The 19,567-nt window shown below is 34.2% G+C and overlaps 1 protein-coding gene across 2 annotated transcripts in view; it reads right to left on the reverse strand.

Moving 5' to 3' along the window:
• The window catches only part of CCSER1 (coiled-coil serine rich protein 1), a 756,597-nt gene that overhangs the window by 241,998 nt on the left and 495,032 nt on the right, over nucleotides 1–19,567 (reverse strand). The window lies entirely within an intron of this gene.

A 19,567-nucleotide genomic window follows, 5' to 3' on the forward strand; every position in this document is an offset into this window, starting at 1 on the left:
ATACTCAATAGGGAAAAACTGAGAGCAGGGATGTCTACTCTCATTAGCTTTATGCAACACATTACTGGAAGTCCTAGCCACAGCCATCAGACAAGAAAAAGGAATAAAAGTCATCCAAACTGGTAAGGAAGAAGTAAAACTTTATATTTACAGATGACGTGATACTATATATAGAAAACCAAAGTAGTCCAAACTATATAGTAGTCCAAAGAACCACTAGAACTGATCAGTAAATTCAGTAAGGTTGCAGGATACAAAATCAATACACAAAAAAATCTATTTCACTTTTATACACTAATAATGACACAGCAGGAAGAGAAATAAATGGACTAGAATAGAAAGCCCAGAAATAAGCCCGGGATGGTATGGTCAATTAATTTTTGACAAAAGAGGCAAGAATATGCAATGGAAAAAAGTATCTTCAACAAATGGTGTTGGTAAAAATGGATAGCTACATGGAAAAGAATGGAACTCGACCACTTTCTTATGCCCAAAAATAGACTCAAAATGGATTAGGGACTTAAATGTGAGACTTGAAACCATAAAAATGCTAGAAGGCAGCACAGGCAGTAAATTCTCTGATATCATCCTTGTAACTTTTTTTCATTACCAGGATGGCTATCCTGGCAAAGTTAAACTATTACAACTCCATCAAAAAAAAAAAAAAAAAAAACTTAGCAGCAAAGGAAATAATCAGCAAAACAAAAGACAACCTATTGAATGGGAGAAGATACTTGGAAATAACACATCCAATAAAGGGTTAGTATCCAAAACATATATATATAAACTTATACAACTCAACACCGAAACAACAAATAATCCAATTTAAAATGGGCAGAAGACATGGGCAGACATTCCTCAAAGAAGACATACAGATACCCAACAATCAAATGAAAAGATGCTCAACATCACTGACCATCAGGGAAATGCAAATCAAAACTACAATGAGACATCACGTCACACCTGTCAGAATGGCTAAAATAAAAAACACAAGAAACAATATGTATTGGTGAGGATGTAAAGAAAAAGGAACCCTCTTGAACTGTTGGTGGGAATGCAAACTGGTACAGCCACTGATAAAGACAGTATGGAGGTACCTCAAAAAATTAAAAATAAGGGTGCCTGGGTAGCTCAGTCAGTTAAGCATCTGCCTTTGGCTTAGGTCATGATCCCAGAGTCCTGGGACTGAGCCCCACATTGGGCTCCCTGCTCAGTGGGGAGTCTGCTTATCCCTCTGTCCCTACCCATGCTCATGCTGTTTCTCTCAATCTCTCTCTCTCAAATAAATAAATAAAATCTTAAAAAAATAGGCTACTCTATTAATTGTGCTACTGGGCATTTACCCGTAATTGTGCTACTGGGTATTTACTCAAAGAGTACAAAAACAATACTTTAAAAGGATATATACACTGTTACATTTTTTCTAGCATTATTTGCAATAGCCAAATTATGGAAGCAACCCAAGGACCAAAGATTGATGAACAGATAAAGATGATGTGGTGTACACACACACACACACACACACACACACACACACACAAAGGAATATTACTCAGCCACAAATAAGAATGAAATCTTGTCATTTGCAACAACATGGATGGAACTAGAGAATATAATGATAAGTGAAATAAGTCAGTCAGAGAAAGACAAGTATCATATGATTTCACTCATCTGTGGAATTTAAGAAACAAAACAAATGAACAAAGAAGAAAAAGAGAGAGAGAGAGACAAACCAAAAAAAGAGACTCTTAACCATAGAGAATAAACAGATGGTTACCAGAAGGGAGGTGGATGGGTGGGGATGGGTAAAGTAGGTGATGGAGATTAAGAGTACACTTATCTTGGGCAGCCCTGGTGGCACAGCGGTTTAGCGCTGCCTGCAGCCCAGGGCGTGATCCTGGAGACCCAGGATCAAGTCCCATGTGAGGTTCCCTGCATGGAGCCTGCTTCTCCTTCTGCTTGTGTCTCTGCCTCTCTCTCTCTCTCTGTGTATCTCTCATAAATAAATAAATCTTTTTTAAAAAATAAGAGTACACTTATCTTGATGAGCACTAAGAAATATATTGAATTGTTGCATCATTATATTGTGTACCCAAACTAATATAACACTGTATAGTAATTACACTGGAATGAGAATTTTATTATTTAAAATAAGTATATAGGGCAGCCCTGCTCAGCGGTTTAGCGCCGCTTTCGGCCCAGGGCCTGATCCTGGAGACCTGGGATCGAGTCCCACGTCAGGCTCACTGCATGGAGCCTGCTTCTCTCTCTGCCTGCGTCTCTGCCTCTTTCTCTCTCTCTCTCAGGAATAAATAAAATACATTTTTAAAAAAAGAAAAAATAAGTATATAATATCCTAACAATTAATATCCTAATAACTATGAAATAAGGCATATACGTATTCACTTAAATAAAGTTTTCCTGAAGTCAAAGACAGGTTGTAATCACTACCATAAATATTAAAAGATGCATTTTAAATCACTATATAACAAGACACTAACAAAAAAGGAAATGAAACAGTTAAGAAAATTCAGAGATATAAAAGGAAACGTTGAACAACTGGAACAAATGGAAAAACAAATATTAAGATCATACATTTCAATTCAAATATTCAAGTAGTTACATTAAGATAGAAAATACAGACTCAAAAGATTAGGATTTTTAAACCTGGAGTATAAGAAAAAATAGCCAACTATATATTCTGTTTACTAGGGATACAAGTATAAGAACACAGAAATAATGAAATTAAAGGGATGGAAAATATATACCAGGAACATACTAACTAGCCAAAACTCATACAGCAATACTAGTATTAGACTACATAGTTCTAACACAGTTTTAATAGAGATAAAAATAAATATGTTATAATTACAAAAGGATGAATCTACCCAATAATATGGTTTCAATATACAGAAAACAAAAGTTGACAGAACAACAAAAGAAATCAGAAAAGTTTTTAACGTAACACCCTCCAAAATTTATAGGATATGCAGAGGAAAATAATTGACAAGGGCATAAAATATTTTATGTGGATGCATTTAAACATTCTAAGTAGTTCTTTAAAGAGTCTGTTTGAAAATATTAATTTTAAAACTCTTGAAATTAAGTCTCTGAGTATCAACATGTCAAACAAGTGAATGTCTTTTTGGGTAGTCAAAACAATTTGAGTGTTATGGAGAATAAAATTAATTGAAGCAAGTTCTTCTATACCTGGGAAGACAGAATGTTAGTAATGGAAAAGGCTAAGAATATCATATCCATGCATACTTTCTTAGAATATCTTGTGTATTCTGAGGATGTTTACTTTTCCATATTTTTGATTTTCATGAATCTAAGATATCATTTTTTAAAAAAATGTTTAAGGTTGTCAGATATTATAAAATTAAAAATGCCTGTAGATCAGTGTTTAATCCTATCTTTGTATTTGTCATTTATTTTTTTTATAAATGTCTATATATGTTTATTTAAGTTATATTTTGGCAACTATCAAGTTTCAGATATTGTTAATACTACCCAAACTAGGACCCAAGAAAACTCTAAACTGAAAACCGTAAAGTAACAGCCCACATCATTAGGACCAATCTGAGAACACAGTGGATTTTGTCAGAAAAATCTAAGTCATACTAAATCAAATCAGATTTTTCTAGATTTGATCATACTCATCCTTAGAGTTTCACAAATGCACTACAAATATTAGAAAAAGAGACATATGTTTTGTCTTTTTTGGATGGACAAGAAAAAAAACAAAGGTGGGAAAAAATAGAATGCTTTTGTTTTAAGGTGAAAGAAAAGAGAGTAAAAAGTTCCCAAAGTTCTTTTTAACTATGTATCAAAAGCCACGAAAACACTAGACTGCTATTATCATGCCATAAAGCACACCACAAAATGTGCTATAGAAATTTCTTCATAAAATGCATCTTTCATCTCATCAAACCATGACTCTTTAGTTAAAAAGCAGCTGATGTGAGAATCCTGTTATAAAACTTTACGATGATTAACTATCCATAACTAAGATAAGCAGAGATTCATTGTACTCTTTATTGAATCTCCAAATCTAACATGAGAAACACAAAACTAAAATTCAAACAGTTATGCTATTCACAAATCACCACGCAAGAGATCACTTTTTTTCCATTGTATTATTAACGCCATCTACAGGCATAGAACAGGTTGTATGAAATTTCTTATTTTAAAACATAAGCAATTGCCATTTCATGTGACCTCTTCACTTATAGAGATGTGTCTACATATTTCAGGGAGCGGAGACATGTAATAATGGATAAATGGTCTTTGAATAAAAGAATGGGAAAACTGGGAAGCTATGTAAGCAGATTTTAAAAAATTTACGATGCTATGCAAATGCATATTCATGCATTTTTAGAATGTAGCAATGCATATTTAGAAGCAAGCAATGCACATTTAGAATGGGAAATACAAATATGTTAATTTAAAATGTTTAATATTTATATATTCAAAAGTATACTAAAAATATAAGAAAAATCTAAAATCATCAAAAATGTAGGAATTAGGATATAGCATGTAAGTTTTAAACTATAAAAAAAGTCTTTAAATACTTCAAGTCAATTCAAGTAATAAGGATTCCCATGTTATATTATAGCTTATGAAAAAATAAGCACAAGTTGTTTCACTGGATAAACTACTCTCAATATTAGCAAAATAATTATTGTTAGATAAAGAATCTCAAGGAGTTAACATAATCTGCTTTCAATTTTATGTGATAACACAAATTTAAGAGACCCCACAATTTTCCATGATTCAAACTAATTTTTTTAAAAAAAATTCATATTTTCAAATAAATATAAAATTCTACCACTCTATATGTTTTAAAATAAGGAAAAATTATTTGTGAAAAATGGAGCATCAAGATTCTTCAAGTTATACAAAATACAAAATACTGTAGTGGCCATATTTACTGGAAATTCAAAATTTAGGTAAAACAATTAAGTATTCCAAAATATTATTCAGGTTTATGAACTGATAAAAATTAATATAAATATTTGACTGACAGAGGTGTCTTATCACAATTTAATTTCTGTTTATGTCTTTAACACTTATGTTTGTTTCATTAAAAATACTTTGTTGGTTTGCCTTTCCAGGATAAAAACAATAAATTTCCATTGCAAGTGAAAATAACATCAATATAGAAAAAAATATGGCAAAGGAAAAGTCCACTATCTCCCTCTACGCACCTATTCCTTCTGAGGCAACCTATAGTAACAGTTTGGTGCACAGCCTTCCTCATATGCCCACGCTTTTACAAACAAAAAAGTATATACGACCATGTAATGATATGTAAACATCTAAAAAAAGTTTTACAAAAAAATTCATGACTTTGCAACTTGCTTTTAAGAGTAAATAATCTATTTTCAGTATTTTTTTAAAGCACACAAAAAAGCTTGCCATAGTTCTGATAATTGGAAATCTAAAGCAAGATAATTTTTTTTAGAAATATGAACGTATCTCCAAAGAAATCTATTTTATAAAAACATGTAGGTTGTTTAGTAAGTATATAGGGCAGCTGAAAGACTTAGAATGCATGCAAAGATCACTAATTCTCTACCTTAGAAGTAATAACACACATTTCCATTGAAACCGTATTGATGAAATTCATAGATGCGTTCTTTCAGTACTATTTCTACAATCATATGAAAAATTCTTATAAAGGATACTACAAAACCACTGAGTCCTGATACTAGTATTAACATGTAGCTACACTATTTTACTACAGAAGTCATCCTGAAACATGAAATCTTTATTTCTAACTATCTTGAATTTGGTTTATTGGATGTGTTTGGTTACAAAGTGAATTTACTTATAAACTTGTAATTTTTTATTTCATTTTAGACTATTTTGAAAAGAAGAACATTCTGTACCTGAACTTTGAAAATAACTGTGGGAGCATGTGGATGGCTCAGTAGATTAAACGTCTGACTCTTTTGTCAGTTCAGGTCATGATCTCAGGGTCCTGAAATGGAGTCCTACTTTGGGCTCTGCACTCAGTGTGGAGTCTGCTTGTTCTCTCCCTCCCTCTACTGGTGCTCATTCTCTCTCAAATAAATAAATATAATCTTAAACTGTGAAGTCTTATTCAATAAATACAAATAAATTAGCATGCCAAAGTTTCATAGGTACTTAACAGAGACTGCTGGGCCAGATACACAGGAACTTTATTACTCAGGATACAGCAGGCAGCTTGATCTTAATGTTTCTATCAGTTTCTCTTATCCACCCTGTCCCCCAATTCCCACCCAGACTATGAGAAGCAATCCTGGTGGATGTGGCACGCACACTGTGCCTAGCTAAAGATTCACAAGTTTAGAAAACTATGATTTTTTTAAAGGTGCTGTTAGCAAACTGCCCAAACTTTGTCCGAGAGAGAAATATTCTTTTATTTTCCTCTGTGTATTTCTCACTGTGTAGAGCATATTAAGGTCAATTTGCAAAATGGTTTGTGTGAGTGTTGAGTGTTGGTTTTGCTGCTGGTTTAATAATGTTTAAAATAATTATACAAATTATTTTAATATTCGATCTATGTACATTTATATACATAAATTAAAAAATCTTTAATAAAAATCTTAAAGGCAAAAATCTGAAAATGAATCTGGTATACTTTATCTTATAAAACCCACAAATTAGGATACAATTTTATAAAAATCAATAAGAACTTAATAAATATCTGTGGCATTTCCTCAGTTAAAATTTAAAATAAAAGGAGCACTGGGGTAGCTCAGTGGTTGAGCATCTGCCTTTGGCTCAAGGTGTGATCCCAAGGTTCTGGGATCGAGTCCCACATCAGGCTTCCCGCAGGGAGCCTGCTTCTCCCTCTGCCTATGTCTCTGCCTCTTTCTTTGTGTCTCATATGAATAAATAAACAAAATCTTTAAAAAATTAAAATAAAAAAGATTTAAGACAATTATTTGAACCATAAAGTCATTTCCCTTCTCTTTGATATATATGTATGCTCTCTTCATATCCTGAAGAATATTCAGTCAGTGCCCCTCTATCCAGCTGTGCTAGGTGCTCTGGGAAATACAAAGGAAACAAATATGTGGTCTTTAGCTGCCCTGATCTCACCAACAACTAAATTATAGTGCAGCGTGTGGGTAATCAAATGCATGTAAGAGGCAATAAGAACATCATGGAAGGTTTACTAAAGAGGTGGAATTTAAGGTTAAGAATTTGTACAGGCAAAGTAAGGAGAGAAGGGCATGCCAAGCCTTAGGGAAGAAAATGTGCCAGTGTCTGCACTCTGAAATCAGCATGGCATATCTTGAGAATAATGAAAGGGCACACTGACTAGAGCTGAGCAGAGACATTAACTGGAAATAAGACTGGATAGTCAGATTATGACGAGCCTAGATAAAGGATAATGAGTTGGACTTTATCCTTTATGAATAGGGGATTGCTGGTATTTTTTGAAGAAAAATCGCATGGTGAAATAGAAAAGACTATTAGAGAAGAGAAAGAGGAAAGAAGATATTCTCTTTTTTTTTTTTTTACTATCCACTAAATATTACTGTTCTCACATATTATTACTTACTTCTTCATTCTACTGATGAGGAAACAAATTTGGAGACATTAAAGAAGTTCCCCAAAGGCAACTAGTATGCAAATGTCAGAGATGGGATTCTATCCAAAGTCTGTGTGACTTAATAGCTTATGCTTCTAAGCACTTTGCAATACTGCTTCTTGGTTATGAGACTGCTGTAACATTTCATATATTTAAGGCAATGCAAATTTGGACTAAAGCACTGGCTATAAAAATGAAGAGTAAATGATGAGGTAGAAAAAAAGGATTTTAGAGAAAGAAAAGGATTTAGTAAAACAATGGCTAAGGAAAAGGCTATGTCAAAGTGGGGCCCCATTTTAGCTTTCGTATGTAATAAAATGGCAGTGGAAATCACATATGGATATTTGGGGAAAGAGGATGCTATTAAGAAGTACCATTCATGAGCATGCTGAGTGTGAAGAGGGAGTGACATATGTAAGAAGAGAAATCAGCAGGTGAAAGACTGGCCCAACTTTCTTCCAATTCACAAATTATCTCCCTCTGTTTACTTCAAATCAGGGTGTTTTATTTTGTTTTGTTTTGAGAATGACTTGTTTCTAATCACAACCTTCCTTTTCTCATCCTTATCTTCATCCAAAATTTCTAGAAGTCTAGAATTCAACTTCCCCTTCATTATCTTAACGTATTCTTTCATCCTTTTTTTTTAAATCAAAGACTTCATTTTTAATAAAAGGTTGTATGTATGTATGTATGTATGTATGTATGTATGTATGTATAAATGTATTTGAGAGAGAAAGAGAGATCACAAAAGCAGGGCTAGAAACAAGTAGACTTTGTGCAGAGTATGGAGCCTGACATGTGGCTCCATCTCACCACCATGAGATCATAACCTAAGCAGTAATCAAGAGTCAGACACTTAACGGAGAACTACCAGGTGCCCCTCAAAGACTTAATTTTTAATTTAGCCCAATAAACTCTTTATTCTCTTTACTTCTGCAAAATATTTGACTATGATAACCTTTTCCTTTTTTGTTAAGGAATATGCTCCTCTTTTTTCCCATTCTTTTGACCCTCTATCTTCACCAAATCTATACCTTTTTTGAGGGATGGGGAGGAGATGCAGTATAGGATAATTATTAAAAGCATGAACTCTGAAGCTAAGAATGCCTTGGATATTTAAACTCCTAGCTTCAAAATACCTAGCGACCCTGTATCTCAGTTTCCTTACCTATGAAATAGAGATGATAAGAAGAATACTGTTATCATAGGGCTGTTAGGAACACTAAATGGGATAGCATTTAGAAATGATTACAACAATATGTGGCACACTATAAGCACTATAAAAATGTGTTTTTTTATAATCGCTTCTTTGCATCTTACTTTTGTTCTCTTCTTCAGACCCACTTGATTTTACTATTTTTTCGTAACCTTCCCTAATCTTGCCCACTTCACAAATCACAGAGTGATAATGAATATCAACATTTAAGTATATACTTAAGCAAAGAAATTCACAAACATGTAATACTAAACATGGCCTTTTATTTTAACCTCTTCTGTACTGACTTAAGTCATATGAATGAGTCACTTGGACAAGCTACCACTACTTCAAATCCAACATAAACCAAATCAAGCTCATGATATTGTCTCCAGAACTAGGATTCTGAACTTCCTCCTTAGTGTTGGGCTACCCTATTTTTTACACACTCAGGTTTATAATATCAGAATAATCTTCCATGTGTTCCTTCCTAAAACCCTATGCAAAATCAGCTATTATTCCTTTCATTTCAATTTTGATACAGCTTTGAGTTCCCTGTCTTTTCATAAGTGCATACTGACACGGCTTCACACCACACTGTTATTAGCTCACACCTGGGTCAAGCTGAGCTGAGCTTCATTCCCCCTAGCAATCTTTAATTCACTCCAGTAAATCCTGCAGATTGGCACTAGATTAATTTCTGAACAGAACTGCTGATTTTCACCAAATGCTTCTGCATTAAAAATTAGCATAAAATTTAGTTAAACTCTTGGCCATTTTTATGGTGAAACCACATGGAGAGCATTGCCCCTCTCTTATTACCAGTAGAAACCTATCAAGGCTGCTTGCTACATGCATAGACAAATGTACAATAACAAGCAACTAGTTTCTGCTTTTTGATCAATATTGTGAGTCTAAGTCACTCTTTGGATGGTTCACTATGTACTAGTACAATACACTAAGTCCTCAGTTTCCCTGTAGAAAATCTGCTTTTGAGGCTCGGTTCCTCCTGTATCGATATTGTTGTATTTGTCTTCTTGAGCTGCTACAACAAAACGGTGGTTTAAATTTATTTTCTCATAGTCTGGATGCCAGAAGTCCAACATTAAATTGTCAAGAAGTTGAGTTTTTACTGAGACCTTTGTCTTTCACTTTCAAATGACCACTTTCCCTATGTATTTTCACATGGGTTTCTCTGTGTCCTGGTCTATGCCCCAATTTCCTCCATGTGGATCATCTCTTAGTATAAGGGACTGATCTTATTGGATTAAGGCTTTATCCTTATGACCTCATTCAACCTTAATAACTCCTTTAAGGTCTTATCTCCAAATATAGTCACATTGGAGGTTAGGACTTCACAGATACATTTGGGGAGATCTATCTCTTGTACCATGCCTCACACAAATAAAAACTTCAGGCTTTAAATTTGACTTTATTTTCTGAAAATAAGAACTCTGTATTTCTCTTTCTTGAAAGCAAACACTGTCTTCCCTCCTTCCTTTCATCTTTCCTTCCTTCTTCTTTTATTTTTTTTCATTTTGTGGCCTCAGAGACTGTTATTCAATGAATAATTGTGGAAAAACTGAACAACAGACTGACTGTATAAACTGAATCATATAAGTTATAGTAAAGAACGTATAAAATAAAATGTCATATAATAATCTAATATTTAACCCAAAAATAAATCACAAAGCTCAGTCAATTAAAACAAATCATCTCAAGAAATGTAGGCAAAATTAAAATACATATCATACATATCTATCTATATATACACACATACATATATATAGTGCTGTATTGTGTCTAACTCTCTGCATTTAGATTTGAACACTGGCATGACAAAGTCATTTATATCAAAATAACAACTATCAAAAGCCAAATAACGATGGTTATTACTTATTGATTGATAAAGATATTTTAAAATCTCGGTTTATTACCTTCAACTTCTATACTCCACTGCCTAAAATCTTATGACAAATGACTTCAGTTTCTTTGAACTTGTCCTAACCAAGTATAAACTAAACTATATCTGGATCTTCCTTTATATCTTCCTATACTGCATACAATCAAAGTTACTTTTAAAGAAATGTTTTGCATATATATTTGGGACCTGTCAATATTATTTTTAAATTATTAAAGACATATCTCATTTTTCACAATGATTTATCATTACTGAATATGCACTACATTTCATTCTTATAACTTACCATTACACACCATATTGTCTGAGAAAAAAGCTATGGGAATTTGTGTTTCAAGATTTTTAAATTTTTAGGGCAGAGTATAAAGAGTATTACTATGAAATAATAACACTTGCTAAATTTATCAATATAGCTCTTTGATGTCTATAATATCCTGCTAAATATGATCAACCTGGGAGTACCTGGCTGGTTAACTCAGTAGAGCATGAAACACTTGATCTCAGAGTTGTGAGTTTGAGCCCTGTGTTGGGTGTAAAAATTACTTAAAGATAAAATCTTTAAGGGGATCCCTGGGTGGCTCAGCGGTTTAGCGCCTGCCTTTGGCCCAGGGCGCGATCCTGGAGTCCCGAGATCAAGTCCTACATCAGGCTCCCGGCATGGAGCCTGCTTCTCCCTCCTCCTGTCTCTCTGCCTCTCTCTCTCTCATAAATAAATAAATAAATAAATAAATAAATAAATAAATAAATAAATAAATCTTAGAAAAAAAGTGGGGTTGCTGGGTGGTTCAGTTGGTTGAACATCTGACTCTTGATTTCAGTTCAGGCTATGATCTCATGGTCATGAGATCAAGCCCTGCACTGAGTTCCATGCTCACTGGGGAGTCTGCCTGAGATTCTCTCCTTCTGCCCTTCCCCTTGCTCTCTCCTTCTCTCTCTTTCTTTCTACCCCCACCTCTCTCTTCCTCTCTCTCTCTCTCTCTCTCTCTCTCTCTCTCTCTAAAATAGATAAATAGAGGTCCCCTGGGGGGCTCAGGCAGTTAAGCATCTCCTTTGGCTTGGTCATGGTCCCAGGGTTCCGGGATAGAGCTCCACATTGGGCTCCCTGGTCAGCGGGGGTCTGCTTCTCTCTCTCCATCTGCCTCTCCCCACAACTCATGTTCTCTCTCTCTCTTTCTCAAATAAATAAGTAAAATATTTTTTTAAATAATAAAGTTTTTTTAGATGATCAACTTGGTCATAAATATTTACCTGAGGGGGTTTTAAATAAAGTGCAGATAACAGAACAATACTCTTTTTTTAAAAAAATATTTTATTTATTTATTCATGAGAGACACACAGAGAGAGGCAGAGACACAGGCAGAGGGAGAAGCAGGCTCCACGCAGGGAACCCAATGTGGGACTTGATCCCGGGACTTCAGGATCATGCTCTGGGCCAAAGGCAGATGCTCAACTGCTGAACCAGCCAGGCATCCCAGAATAATACTTTTAAACACAAATAGGAATAGAGTCAGTATTCGTGTCCATGTTTCACTCTCAGTAACTATACAGAAAAGTCCCATGGTACTTGTGGAAGGTAGACAACTTGTCTCACTCTGTACATAGTAAAGGCCTCACAGAATTTTTTAATCAGGAAAATAGCTAACTACAATAAACAACTACAGAAATGGTGTTTTTTAAGAAAAATAATTATAATAATAATAAGAGATGGTAAGTTCTTTTAATTAAAGCTAATGAGTTTATTATCCCATGACTAGGAATTCATTTTGAGGGGGAAGCATGATGAGCTACAATACCATGGATATGAGAAACACCAATGGAAAAATGCCATGGAAAGATATCATTTCTCTTGGGCTATAATAAAAGTGAAAAGGATGTTTGTGGTGGGGTGAGGGAGGAGGTGGAGAGTACAAAATTATCAATCTTCTGTGAAATTATTTTATGAGATTTAAAGTGGAGCCCAGATTACTTCTGCTCTGTGTGGCTATACAAATCAAAAATTCCCTTAAAATAGTAAAGAAAAAAAAAAGTCCTAGTGATAAAGCAAAACACAGAGAGAAGTGTGCAATCTACTCCTGGTTTCCCTACCAAAGGTGGAAAGATCAGTGCACAGGAAACAAAAATGAAAGTCAGAGCCAAAAACCAGGTAGGAATAGTATACTAACAGAACCTAGTCAAGAAAAGCAGGTAAGAATGACAATAGGATACCAAGAGAGGAGTCAGAAGTAAAGACTGTGAATGTAGGGGCACCTGGGTGACTCAATGGTTGAGCATCTGCCTTTGGTGCAGGTTGTAATCCTGGGGTCCTGGGATCAAGTCTCTCATCAGGCTCCTCGCAGGGAGCCTGCTTCTCCCTCTGCCTATGTCTCTGCTTCTCTCTGTGTCTCTCATGAATAAATAAATAATTAAAAAAAAAGAACGTGAATGTAGACATGTGCCCTGATGTGACTTTTCAGTGCATTCCCTTTTTTTTTTTTGTAAAGTTGGAGGACTAATAGAGTCAAATCTAATATGACAGGAAGGAAGTAAATAGATGATGACTATATATTTAGAATATTTGCTTTTTGGACCTATTTTTAGGAGCCTTTCTACCCTGCCTCTCAGCCCCAACACATTCAAATACATTCACTCAACAACTCCCAACAGAGAGATACTATGCACATGCACACAAATATGATTGCCCACGTATCCCTTCCCCTCCCCCACACACATCCCTGGCATCCTGGTAACTGTTCCATTCCCCAATATTGCCAATTTTCTCAAATCCACACTTGAATTGTGGGCTATCTTTCAGCAATAAATTCTTACATTTGCTGTATGCACAAAGATGTAGGTGTTATCTATAGGATTTGTGCTCCCAAAATCAATGCCAGCAGTTTCTTGGCCTGTGGTCTCCACAGTTACATGTATCTCCAGCAATATTAAGTGGTTTTTTGATCACTATTCCTTATAAAACAGTTTCCTTTTCTGGAGGTTTCTTGAAGGAAAAAAATATGTGTAGGGCTTTGTTAGGTACTAAGCTATTTGCCAGTAAGATGAATACTCTTGGATGTCAACTTATTACAGAGGAATGACCAGAAGAAATAATTCAAGAATACTTACAGGTTGCGATTTTTTCTCCAGTGGCAGTTAAATTTGACAAAGCCCTGGCCAAGGAAATCTATAAAGTTCTTAATGTTTTCCAAGAACAGGTAGTAAATGAGGAAGCTTCATAATATTAGAAAATCAACCTTATGTTCCAAAACAGACTTAGGGTTGTAAAACAACAAACATATGCTGGGATGCAGAATTTTCAGCAGATACTGAATTAGCCCATACCTTATCTATAACCAAGAGTCCAAGTCATGCTACATATCCAAAGAGTTAAATGAAACAAAACAACATGCTGACTGTAAACTTTCTGCAAAGCCGTAAGTAATAAATAAATATTATAATTCAGGTAACTGCATTAGAATTAAATTTCATCTTACATTACATTATTAAATGGTTTAAATCATATGCAGTAAATCTAGACACAATGCCACCTTGAGGGAAAGCTAAATTGTTTGGGGAAGATGAAGATGGAATTGTGTGTTCGTTGAAACAGAAGCTAAGAAAATCATTTATGTAACAGAAGCTCTTGCAAGAAAATCATTTAAAAACAGACTTATATTTCAGCACACATTTATAAATATTTTTAAAAGCAAATTGTTTTAAAAAACTCAGAATTTGGGGATCCCTGGGTTGCTCAGCAGTTTAGCACCTGCCTTCGGCCCAGGGCATGATCCTGGAGACGCGGGATCGAATCCCACATCAGGCTCCCTGCATGGAGCCTGCTTCTCCCTCTGCCTGTGTCTCTGGCTCTCTCTCTCTCTCCCTGTCTCTCATGAATAAATAAATAAAATCTTAAAAAAAAAAACTCAGAATTTTTGAAAGATTTTAAAATTGAAAACTTGGTACTGTATTTGGACGTATTATTTATTCACTGATATCTGTGCAAAATTTACTATAAAATTGTGCAATTTGATCAGAGATTTAGAAAGGTGAACAAGCAGTATTTAAGAAATCTGTGAGCCACCAAAGTATGTCTGCCACAAATCTGGGGCTTAAGGATTGTACTTCACCTCTGAAGGATTCAAGAAACAGAAATACTAAAATCAAGGGCCAGTTCTAGAAGAAATAAGAATCATAAATGTGCTATCAAAATGGGAATCAAATTTCAATCTGTTTAGAATTTAGTGCTAGAGTTTAGAATTAGTACTAGAATAAGTTATTTTAAGATGTTTTAATTAATTAATTAATTAATGAGAGACACAGAGAGAGGCACAGACATGCGCAGAGGGAGAAGCAAGATCCCTGTAGGGAACCTGATGTGGATCTTGGCCCAGGACCCTGGGATCATGCCCTGGGAGGCAGATGCTCAACCACTAAGCCACCCAGGCATCCCTGTTTTTTTTTTTTTTAATTTTATTTATTTATGATAGTCACAGAGAGAGAGAGAGAGGCAGAGACATAGGCAGAGGGAGAAGCAGGCTCCATGCACCGGAAGCCCGATATGGGATTCGATCCCGGGTCTCCAGGATCGCGCCCTGAGCCAAAGGCAGGCGCCAAACCGCTGCGCCACCCAGGGATCCCCCCTGTTTGTTTTTTAAAGGAAGGAAGGAGAGGGGGGAGAAGGGAACTAACATTTATTTAGATCTCTCCATTGCCAGACACAATTTAAATCTAATTTTCATAATAAAATTTATAATAATTTTTATTCCCTCATTATATATGAGGAAACCAAATGCTCATAAAAACAGCTGAATGAAATGGAATAAAATAATATTGTTAAATTTCTATAAATCTAAGACTTGATTTCAAGGTTTGCTCAATGACAAATCCATGATATTTATTTCACTGGTGGGCCTCAAACTTGTAATGATAGTAAAATGATAACTAAGACATATTGAGAATTTCCTATGGGTCCTATACTGCTCAATGCATTTTAAGCAAATTAATACACATAATATTCTCAACAAATCTAAGTGATATGTTAATATTATTATCTCCAGAGTTTAACTGGCCTGGAAACATTCAGCTAATAGGTGAAGCGATGGAATTTAGACTATATATTCTGGTTCCTCAAACCAATGCTCTTAACTGCACAATACCTCTTCATGATAATTTAATCATGCCTTTCTGAAGTAGTATGGAATGACAGGCTCAGGACAAAATCCAAATCTGGCCTTCTGCCTATTTTTTGTAAATAAGGTTTTATAGGACTCCAGCTGTGCACATTTGTTTATATTATATGGCTTCTTTCTTACTACTTATCACTAGGTTGGATTGCAATGCAGACTTTATGGCCAGGAGTATAAATAGAAAAAAGTTAGCTGAACCCTAATTAAGACCATGGATAACAAAACATTTATATGTTTTTGAGGAAAGTGAATCAAATCTTTCTTAATAATTATTCATTTTAAATTCCTCATCTTCTCTAATTTACAAAGCTGTCTAATCAAAGAGAACATGACAATGTATTTGTTTTCATACCTAGTTGTCATAAAGATAATTTGAATCATTTTGGTTTTAATGGCTACTCCTGTAAAGCATAACAAAAAATAACCTATTTATAGTATTTGAAGTAGTAAACATCTATATTTCTATTAGCAATTTTTTTTTCTATTAGTAAATTTACACTAAAATAAAGGCAATAGTTTTCTCAGGTTTTTATTTTCATTAAAGTTAAAATGAAATAATTAAGGGAATGACTGCCTTCCATCTAAATAAGTCACTAGATGCTAAAATACTTAGCTCATTTGTAAAACTTTAAGATTTATATTTTTCCAAGCAATTGTATTATGTTATATAAATGTGTAACACCATATTTTATATACTCACTGATTAAAAATAGGCATTTTCACTGTAATTAAATAGCCTTTGTTTCTGATTTTCAAACAAAAGCAAAATACAATTTCAAAAAAAATGTGTCTCAGAGGAATACAATTGCAGGCTTTCCACAGCATCATTTGCTTAAGTGGCTCTCTGCTCTCCTCTCCCCCTTCCCCACCAGAAGTGCTGAACACTCAAGAGTATCCCCTGGAGATTCTGCAGGGTGCCATCTGCTGTGTATCTTCTATGTTGCAGCCTGAAATTCTTGATGCCAGATTTAGTCCATCAAATTACAATAGTATGTGAGTTGTATTACAACTGAGACATTAATGCTGGATTCATGAAGAAAACAGAAAGTTAGACATGCATAGCAAAACCATATTAGTGGATATTTAATTAATTACTGAATACGATTATACACAACCACAGTGTTCAGGTATAATGAGGTGGCATTTGTTTTTAAACTCTGGGTTGTAGTCTTTTAGGTTTTGTTTGTTTGTTTTTAATAAGAAATAAAAGAGTACTCATGACTAGCAGATAATATAAGTACAAATACCAGGAAAGAATCCATTGCCTGATAAGTTTTCTCACCTTCATCTCACTGCCTTTTTATTTTGACATCAAATAAGTATTACAAGATACACTGATCACAAAGCAGTAGCCAACATATTTCTGCAATTTTAACAAGCAGAGAAATACACAGCTAAGTAATGTAGGGGATGGGATTGGTGGACAGGGTGCCATTTAGGGTATGAATAATTTGGAAAAACAGTTTCTTTTGGAAAAATTGAGTTTCTTTTTATTCAACATTAAACACATGCAAGAAAATATTATGTGTTTGTAATGATTTTATTTTTTATTTTTTTATTTTTATTTTTTTTTTGTTTGTAATGATTTTAAAGAAAGACACAAGGAAAGGTACTGCTTGTATAATGATTGATACCTACAAGTCCTCCTTCATCTTCTCCTTAATTCTACACTTTTACCTCTCTCCCACTCACTAACTCTACAGAGGTATGTAATCTTACTTTGAATATTATGTTTAACATCTCCATACTTCTTTTTGTGACTTTATTATATATTAGTATTAGCATATTAGTGTATGTTATATAGATATATGAATATACACACATATAGTATATATATATTATTTAATAGTATTTCACTTTGCATATTTAATTTAACTCCATATACTGTATGAATTTATCTGTGATTTGGTTTTTGTGCTCAAAATGCTCTTTGTGTGACATACTAATACATGAACATTAACATTCTATTACACGAACATATTATAATCAGGGAGATTAATGCGGTACAAGTACTTTGGAAAAAATATTATTGAGTGATTTTGAACGTTCAGTTACTCCATTTCTGGAAGAGACCAGATTTTCATGGAGAGACTAGCAGCTTGCCCAAAGTTAAATGAGAGAACTGATACTAAAATTTGAGAAGTCTGTTCCAATACAGACCAGTATATGTGATACCTATGCTATGTTTTCTGTGCAGTATAATAACCTTAAGTAATATAAGTAACAGTTTTTAAAAGAGAAATAATACTCCAATATGATGGGTACTCACGTAAAGTGGACTTTTTTGATCATTCTTAATTAGCCTAATAAAATTTATAATATTTTTCCAAAACTAAACATGCCATACTTTAAAATATATATAATTTAATATTATTATATGTATAATTATATATCTATATATATCTGTATATACCTCTTTTAGTAGGGTAGAGGGAGAGAGAAAGAGAGAAAATCTTAAGCAGGCTCCATGCCCAGCATGGAGCCAACATGGGGCTCCACTATGAGATCATTATCTGAGTTGAAATCAAGAGTTGGACATTCAACTGACTGAGCCACCCAGGTGCTCCATCTTAAAATACATTTTAAAATTATTTCAGGACATGTATTATTCATTTTCATATCCTTCAAATTCAAATACCACTGCTTCGTAAATAAATGAACCAGTAATTTAACAACTGAGAACCAGGTGGAAATGGTTACTATTTCTATTCTAGGCTGTTGTTTTATAAATGAACACTTTGAATAGGCCATTTTATACACTGAAATTCCTAATGCTTAGGTAATATACTTTTGGAATTAATGGGTTTCCAGGAACCATTACTTGTATTTTCTTGTCATACTTACTTCTCAGCACTATCCCTCAGGTTGGCATTCTTGAAGCCATATTTTCTCTTGGCTTCTTGACAGTATGCTTTTTGTATTCTTCCATTTTATTGGACACTCTTTTTCTTTATTTTCTTATCATCAACTATTGGAGCATCCTGCTCTGGTTTTAGGTACAAGTTCTCTCTTCCATAGCTTAAACAGAATCTATATAATCTTGAATATTCAATCTATATATGTCTAGCCCTAATCTTTCTGGGTTTGTAGACATAGTAATTTGAATTTCTACTTGACACATGTCCTTACATGTCTAAATAAACACCTCAACCTTAACCTGGCCAAAACAGAGTTCTTCTTTCCTTTCTGTCTCATGCAGGTTACTCCTTTCCTGGTCTTCCCAGTCTCAGGAAAGTGGCCAGAACAGGCTGGTTACTCAAATTACAACTGTCAGTTACCCTTGCTTTTCTCTTTCCATTATCACCCAATTCCAATTCACAACAATTATTGTTGGCATTGCTCTCAAATCAAATCACACATGTTTTCCCTTCTGACTGCCTCAACTGCTACCACCAGGGTCTATTACCATTATTTCTTACCTGTAAAATCCTTTCTAAAAATTGACAGAAAATAGAAATTCAATTGACATGTCATAGCTCTTTAGCCAAAGAATATCAGTTCAAAGATACTACACCTCAACTGAAAGCCCAGAAAACCATAAATGACTATAATACTTCTACCTTTAGTTTCAAATAGTATAACCTTTATTAACAATGATTAATATTCAATTATTATTCAAGAATACAAATTTTGTCCTACTAAAAATCATTTACTAGTATATTTCCAAGTGTTTACGAATTTTCTTATATATATCACCTGGC

Source organism: Nyctereutes procyonoides, unplaced genomic scaffold (genome assembly GCF_905146905.1).
Source record: "Nyctereutes procyonoides isolate TBG_1078 unplaced genomic scaffold, NYPRO_anot_genome, whole genome shotgun sequence".
Taxonomy (NCBI): domain Eukaryota; kingdom Metazoa; phylum Chordata; class Mammalia; order Carnivora; family Canidae; genus Nyctereutes; species Nyctereutes procyonoides.